Source organism: Microtus ochrogaster, unplaced genomic scaffold (genome assembly GCF_000317375.1).
Source record: "Microtus ochrogaster isolate Prairie Vole_2 unplaced genomic scaffold, MicOch1.0 UNK55, whole genome shotgun sequence".
NCBI lineage: Eukaryota > Metazoa > Chordata > Mammalia > Rodentia > Cricetidae > Microtus > Microtus ochrogaster.
In genome coordinates, this window is record NW_004949153.1 from 2,422,271 (window position 1) to 2,430,991 (window position 8,721).

Below are 8,721 nucleotides of genomic sequence, written 5' to 3' on the forward strand. Positions count from 1 at the left end.
TTGTACTAGTATGCTATGGATTAATCCTTCTATACACTGTGACAATACGTTGATCACATTGCTAATAAAAAAGCTGATTGGCCCATAGGTAAGCAGGATTTGGAAGGCAAAGAAAATGATGGAGAGAATGGCTGAGTCTGTGGAGATATCGTGAGATGCAGAGTAAACAGGGTAGAAAATATGTAAATGAGATAAGTGATTGTAAGATTATGTAGATTATAAGAAAAGGGTTGATTTATTACAGCTAGCTAACGATGAGCCTAATATATCAGCGATATATTTGTCATTAACGTTAAGTCTCTGTGTAATTGTTTGAGAACTGCTGGTGGAACACAGTACAACTCCAGCTACACTAGTACATATACTGGTACTCAGTATATGTATTTGAAAACTCAGTATTTCCAAGAGCAAGATTGAGTTCTAGATTAGATCATCGATGTCTTTTTCTCTTCAAAAGTCTGCATATCATCTTTCAGGATTATCCAAGCTATCTAGCATACAAGGGTTTTCTGGTTCATTTAAGATTGATTTCTCTGTGTCCAGTGGAACATATATGTACTAATTTTTGCAATAAAATATTATCATTTAATTATAGTGCATAGCCAACGACATGAACAATAACTGGTGTTGTTCTGGAGAATTATGGAGCCTCTCAGATCTGTCACACATAGAGAAGTATTCCATAACTTATACTGAAATGTTTTTGTAATAACTCATGTTTTCTAAAAGCCTCATTGTCTACCTATGGATGGTAGTTCTTTTTAAACACTTTTTTGACTTGTATTTGAAATTATCCATACTGATCAGTAGGTTTCCATAAGGCTTTTTGTGCATCCTTAGTTTTTGTTAACCATCATACTACCTCATATCTACCATACACATTTATCAATCTCTACATAGCCTTTTAAACCTCATTATTCCACCCCTACTTTGTTTACACATGTTCTAATATCCCTTATCTTACTTGTTTTAAATATGAATTTAAATCTGGGTTTTAAATTTGTGTGATCATAGACATCAGTATGGCTTTTCTTATTCCCTTTCTTTAGGTAAGCCCTCTCATTTAATGCTTGATTTCCCCCATATTCCCACACTCTCTTAAGCCTTTCCGTCTCCAGTATTAAACCCCATTGCTTAGTGGTTTGTATTTGTTTTGTTTTGTTTTTTTATTTATTATGTATACAATATTCTGTCTGTGTGTATGTCTGTAGGCCAGAAGAGGGCGCCAGACCTCTTTATAGATGGTTGTGTGCCACCATGTGGTTGCTGGGAATTGAACTCAGGACCTCTGGAAGAGCAGGCAATGCTCTTAACCACTGAGGCATCTCTCCAGCCCGTGGTTTGTATTTGTTATAGTGTGTCTTTTATTTATAAATAGAATATATGCACAGAAATTTCATTAACAGTTTTCACAAAATAACTAATATTACCTTTCCCTAAATTAAATATATGATAGATAAATACACATTGTCCTCCAATAACATATGATAATTCTTTTTTTTTCTTTCCATTTGAAATTCTATTACTTCTTAGAGAAGATTGGTACATTATGGAAGTGTGACACAATTACTAAATAAATTAAAAAAGATGTAAAAAATTATCATCAAATTTTTTAAGCTAACAAACTGCATTTACAATAGGCTCCTATTTTTGAAGGTTCAACAGTGAAGCATTGGCTAATAGATTTGAAAGAGGTAAACCATTCCTGATATTTGGCTGTTTATTTTTGTATCATGTGATGTCTTGTTTCCCACATTATACTAAACTATAACTTGAAAGTCTTTTTTTATGTGTGTGATGGGGAACCTTCTTCAGCCAATGACCTTTAAGAAGCTGGACCAGGTTAGGGTACCTTTTGTGTAACCAGAGAAAAACAGCCAGCCCTCTCAGGGCTTGCTTTCTCTCTGGTTTCTGCATTGCATACCTGAGTTTGGACTTCTGGTTCCTGTTCCATGAGTTTGTCCCTTTTAATAAAGAATTATAACTGGAATATTTTGGAGTTATTTTGGGATTATTTGACTCACATCCCCACCCCCCTTTTTAGTAATATCTGTATATTTTAGTAAGTGTCTAAAATATTAGGTCTCCATATGTTTTTGTCCCAAAGACTTTTAGTATTAGCTTTCCTCTTATTCCTTCTTCTAACATGCTGTCTAAGTCTCCATTTCATTTTTCTTTTATTAATCTTTTTATAATATTTTATCCTATTTACCATTACTTGAAAGATCATCTCATATCCCATGGTACCTTACTAGCTATCTAACAACTATGAATCTTCATAATGAAATGAAACATGCTTAAAATCTTTGAAATCTAACATTATACACACACATATGTGTTTGTGTTTGTGTGTGTGTGTTTATTCATATTGACATAAATAAAATAACTCCTGGTGGCATATTTTTATACCTATAGATCAGAGAGTAATCCTCAGCAAAAAAATTTCTTTCAACCAATGGCAATGAACACAAAAACCCATAAATGGTCATTGTGTGGATTATTAGCTTTGGAGCATGTACTTCTAAATGGGATGCCTTTATCACATTATGTCATCAAGGCTAAGCTATCTGTGAAGAAGTAGGGGCATACTGTTTTAAATGCCAAAGCTTGGGGATGACATCAAGATGTTGTATGTTATAGACACAACAGGACAGGTACACATTTGAATTCACAGAACCTGTGACAGCATGCACAACACCAGTGCAAGCTCAAGCCAAACAATATTCTAGTATGGAGAAGGAGGATGAGCACATAAAGCACTATTAGTTAAATGGCTATTGACATTTGCTTGTGGCTTTTTGATTGAAAGTTGATATACTCAACCACTAAAGAGCAGTTGACATGCACAAACTGTAGTCAATGTATTTCTTAAAAGAAAGCATAGAATTGGGTTGGTAGGGCTCTTAAGGAGGATCAGCGAAAAGTGTTAGTGGATACAATAAATATGATCCAAATATATTGTATATAATTCCAAAAGAATAAATAGAAACATTATTACAAAAATACAAATGATGCTTGAAGGTATTTCTGAGTGGTGGTGCAGTGAGCTTACCTTGTTGTAAAAAGTTCAATTCTCAGCACAACTTAAAAAAAAAGTCAAAGAAATTTTAGAAAAAGAAAGAGATGATAACAGTCTCACTGTGCTAGGAATTCTTAAGGATAAGTTCCAAAATTTAGAATGTCTTAGGGAAAGCACTCTAGAGTTTTTATTTCATGATTAAAAAGATATAACATTCACTTGGTATACAGCTTGCTCAAATATTTGCAAGAAAATATGTTTAACTTTCCAGGTTCAAATTGTAGAAAACTATGGTTTTCAATCAATGAAATAGAGAGGGAGAAAGAATCAAAGGTGTGTTTTGGCATTACAGTGGGTTCTAATTGTTCCAGAAAGAATTGCATGGGGTAAGCAGGTTTCCCAATCTGTAGTATTTAGACAGGAACCTTTTAGCAGCATGTGACCTGTTTGAGCATTCTATCCACACACTGGGAAAGATTTCTTTTAGCAGTGCTGCATTAATCCAAAGAAAGAAGAATTTTTAACTTCACCAAAAAAGTAATATTCAGTTATCTGTTTTCCTTCAAGCATGAGCAAAGATTATTTTTTAAAAAAATGAAGAATTTTTTGGCCAAGAAAAGTAGAATCAATGAAAAAAAAAGCCTAGAAAGGAAATGGCTTTTCCCAAGTTCATAAATCTGGAAAGGGCCTTAAAAGGTCAACTGAACTGTCCATTTTAACCACATGTAACCATGTGGATAAAGGATATTCAACACAGACAAATGACTTCTAAAATTCTTTGGAAAGAAAAACTCAATGAACTCTACAGTTTTTTCAACAATAATCTTTACATTTGAGCAAGATGTATAATGTTCTTTTTGTGAAAATGGTGAAAATGCACATATGTGGAAAAAATTTTTCAAGTTGACAACAATGAAAATATTGCTTTTTCTTGAAGCAACATATGCTAGGTGTGTATTATTCTTAAATGTTTTAGGTGGAATAATAAAAATATGAGAGATTTTAGTATCTTTCTTAGATTTATTTATTACTGTATCATGCTATTTTACTTTGGAAATGCAAATTTTTTATTGTGGCTCTTGGGATGATACTGAATTTTTATTAATTGTTGCAATAACACCATTATTTTATCCACAGAACATACATATACACATACATTTCATGTTATATTGGAAGAAGGGTGCTTACCCGTCCTGGCTGTGCAGAACCAAAATAAACACACAAAAACTATATTAATTAAATAACTGCTTGGCCCATTAGCTCTAACTTCTTATTGGCTAACTCTTACATATTAACTTATTCCACTTCTATTAATCTGTGTATCTATCGCCACATGGCAGTGGCTTACTGGGTAATGTTCCCAGCATCTGTCTCAGGTGACAGATCCATGGCATCTCTAACTCCACCTTCTTCCTCCCATGCTACAAACCAACCCAGTTTTCTTTATTCATTAACCAATAAAGTCAACACACAGACAGAAGCACCTCCCACACCAATGCTATCATTTCCTATCTTTCAAAATGTTTTATTATTTTGACAACTTCCTATGTTATCTACCTTTCTTCCACCTCTTCCCCTTCAAAATTTTTGGATGCCCCTTTACTAGATTAAAAATTCTTCTTCATCATTCTTCTATATACGTTCTCTATAAACTTTTGAATCCTTTCAACTGTTCTTGTATGTGTAATTTTTTAGGGAGAACCACTTGGCATGTGTTACACTATATACAATTTTGTTCTTAGGTTAAACTGATTATCTTCTCTCAGCAGCCACTGACTATCAGTAGCTTTTTATCTAGTGGTGAAAACATAAGCATATCAACTGATACTATCATTACTCCAGTCTTTCTCAGACTTCTATACTGTGGATATTTTATTGGCACATTTTTCTTACAATATGTAAGGCACATTATTTGACAGCAGACATCCTAGTTTTCCCATTCTTATGTTCTTCCTCACCCATTCTTACACAATTTCCCTGGTCTTTGTAAGGACAGATTGCCCTGAATTTGAGATTTTGAACTCAACAGTAGCATATTCTGCATTTTGACAATGTGGGGAGTTCTATAAAAGTTTCCATTTCTTGCAAAAATAAGTTTCCCTGGCAGTCCTGAGCTTGCAGTTCCAGGTTTTGGTTGCTGCGTCCTTGGCTGGCGTAAAAATGGCTACAAACTTTCTAGTGCACAAGGAGATCTGGTTTGACAAGTACAAATATGACGATGCAGAGAGGAAATTCTATGAGCAGATGAATGGGTCTGTGGCTGCTGGCTCCCGCCAGGAGAATGGTGCCAGCGTGATCCTCCGTGACATGACAAGAGCCAGAGAGAATATCCAGAAATCCCTGGCCGGAAGCTCGGGCCCTGGGGCCTCCAGTGGACCTGCTGGTGATCATAGTGAGCTCATTGTACGGATTGCCAGTCTGGAAGTGGAGAACCAGAACCTTCGAGGGGTGGTACAAGATCTGCAGCAGGCCATTTCCAAGTTGGAGGCCCGGCTGAGCACTCTGGAGAAGAGTTCACCTACTCACAGAGCCACAGCCCCCCAGACCCAGCATATGTCTCTTATGCGTCAAGTGGAGCCCCCAACCAAGAAGGCCACCACACCAGCAGAGGACGATGAGGACAATGACATTGACCTGTTCGGCAGTGATGAGGAGGAAGAAGACAAGGAGGCGGCCCAACTACGGGAGGAGAGGCTTCGGCAGTACGCAGAGAAGAAAGCCAAGAAGCCCTCACTGGTGGCCAAATCCTCCATCCTCTTGGATGTCAAACCTTGGGATGATGAGACAGACATGGCCCAGCTGGAGGCTTGTGTGCTTTCCGTCCAGTTGGACGGGTTGGTCTGGGGGGGCTCCAAGCTCTTGCCTGTTGGCTATGGATTCCGGAAGTTGCAGATCCAGTGTGTGGTGGAAGATGAAAAAGTGGTCATCGACTTGCTAGAAGTCACCAAGTTTGAGGAGCATGTTCAGAGTGTCGACATCGCAGCTTTCAACAAGATCTGAAAACCGGAGAGTGTGTGATTCATGTGTGTGAGGACCTGATGAGATTAAAGACTGAGACCCCACAAAAAATAAATAAATAAAAAAAATAAGTTTCCCTGTTAAGTGATGAAAAATAAACTAATATGTGAGTTTAAGGATAACTATTAAAAACAGTTTTAAATGATACTGATTTAGAGATTTGGTAATAATAGGCTCTCCTCCATGGTCTATGATCTTTCCAGAAATGTGTATTTTTGTAGGTGAGGTATTAACTTTATTATTTCTTTGATAAGGCACCATGACAAAAAAAAAAAGGAAGCATTTAATTGGGTTTATGTTTCCACAGGGTAAGAGTACTTGATAGCAGAGAAAATCTATGGCAGCCTAAACAGCTCATACCTTGAATCTCAAGCTTTACACAGAAGATTGAATCTTCAAAAGCTAATCCAGCCGGGCGGTGGTGGCGCACGCCTGTAATCCCAGCACTCGGGAGGCAGAGGCAGGCGGATCTCTGTGAGTTCGAGGCCAGCCTGGTCTACCAAGGGAGTTCCAGGACAGGCTCCAACGCTACAGAGAAACCCTGTCTCGAAAAACCAAAAAAAAAAAAAAAAAGCTAATCCATGTGACATACCTCCTTTATCAAAGCCATACCTCCAAATTATTCCCAAAGAGTCTCACAAACAGGGGACCAAGTTTTCAAACACATGGATCTAAAGAGACCATTCTTATTCAAGCTATCCTATTAGGCTCCTGCCAGTATCATAATGCAAAATTCATTCAGTTCAACATTAAACTTCCCCATAGTCTTTCACAGTCACAACACTCTATGAAATCCCAAAGTAAAAATCATTTTTGAGAACCAAGGTAGTCTTTTAAGTATAATCCCAAAACGCAAGTTACATACTTTAAATACAGTGGTACAGAATACACTGCTGTAGTGAGGAAACAAGAAAAACAAGTTTGAAGCCCAGAACAGCAAACTCAATTATCTAGCTACATGTCTTATTCCTTGGCTCTTCTCTTCCAACTTTTCTTTTAGAAAAATATTTTTCTCTTTGGCCCCGTTCTACTCCCTGTGTGCATTTCTCTTTGGTACATTTCTCATGGCTCTAGGATTTCCAGCATCTTGTTTCTTGAGGTCTCTAACAAAACCATGCCTTTACATTCAGAGCTTCACACAATTACATCTCACAGTTTCCATGCAGATAATCTCTTGCTATACTCTAACATCAGCAGCACTCTATAACTACAGAATAGGATTCCATAATCCCACCATTCATGCATTCTTCATGAGTCAAAAGTTGCCACTATGTGGAACACACTGCCAAGTCTGGTTCTCAGCTTTGGATGAACTCTTACCCTTTTGAAACATACCTGCAGCAGTAGAATTTGGATCATATTTGTAACAGTTTAATTTCTTTCTGCAATTTCAAAAATTCCTTATTGTTTTTCTCAGTTTGGAAACTTATCTGGGAGAGGTTTCATGCTGAGGGCATCTTTTCCCTTTTATTCATTGCAGATCAGCCATTTCCTTATTTGTTTAAGAACAAATCTCATCTGTGAAATTCTTTCTTATCAAATTGTACATTTTTTTTTCATTTTCATATAACTTTCATTTTTTTTAATATAGAACTACCTAAGAGTGACTACAACTAATACTGTAATAGATTCAAAATCAGATTGTTTTGATTTCTTATTTACCAAGGAATTAGTTCATTATTTCTAAAATTAGCCTCACACAAATTCTTAGGACAGTGGAAAAAAGCAGCCACAGTCTCTATAAAAATATCACAAGAAAAGTCTCTAGTATGGGTGCAAATATCGTTCCCCCCTCAAACCTCTTGACCCAGTCCTCCACAGTTCCTACTGATCTCAGCACTGGGTTCCATGCTTCTAATAGGATCTCCCTATAATCTCTGTGCTTAATGATTTTTCTATTTCTAATTCCTCAGATCTTCCACATTTTTTCAAACAGTTCAGCAACATCACAACAAATGCCCACTTCTTGTTTGAAAGTTACTTATTAGTTACTTTTCTATTTCTGTGATGAAACACAATGCTAAGTCAGCCTATTTAAAAAAGATATAATTGAAGTTATCAATACAGAGGTTTAGAGTCCATGATGGCAGAACAAAGACATTCTGGCAAAAACAGGTACAAGCTCACAACTCAAACTATAAGCAATAGGCAGAAAGAGAACTGGGGATGGCAAGAGGTTTCTGAAAAGTATAAGTCTGTCCTCTGTGACAACCTTCCTTCACAAGGTCTTACATCCTCATCCATCCCATAAAGATTCACAAACTGGGAACTAAGTATTCAAACATGAGACAATAAAAACCATTGTTTTTCAAAAAAAAACAACTTTAGGCTTACAGTACCAAGAATGAATTGCCTTCTATTGATCAGTCCTTGAGTTCAGTTAGACAGCTATTGGTTATCCCCAAGTTAAAAGTTCCACTATTGTACCTTTAGGATATCTACCTGGTTCAAATATTGTGTTGTTTCGTAGATTCTCCATCTGGATATGTCTACCAAAATATCTTCTCACTTGGCATCTTGCACAGCAACTTCTGATATTATGATAGCCATTCCTCAGAACAGAGACTTCTAGGTCAACTAGAGCTTAATTCATCTAAATACTTGTCTGAAGTATATTGTTATTGCAGCATTGATGTTTGTATTTCTAAGAAATGCAGATCACATTTTCTATATATCTTTAAAAA

The 8,721-nt window shown here is 36.5% G+C and overlaps 1 pseudogene; it reads left to right on the forward strand.

The window, feature by feature from the left end:
- Positions 1-5,131: 5,131 nt before the first annotated feature.
- Positions 5,132-6,023, forward strand: LOC101995517 (annotated as a pseudogene).
- Positions 6,024-8,721: the final 2,698 nt, after the last annotated feature.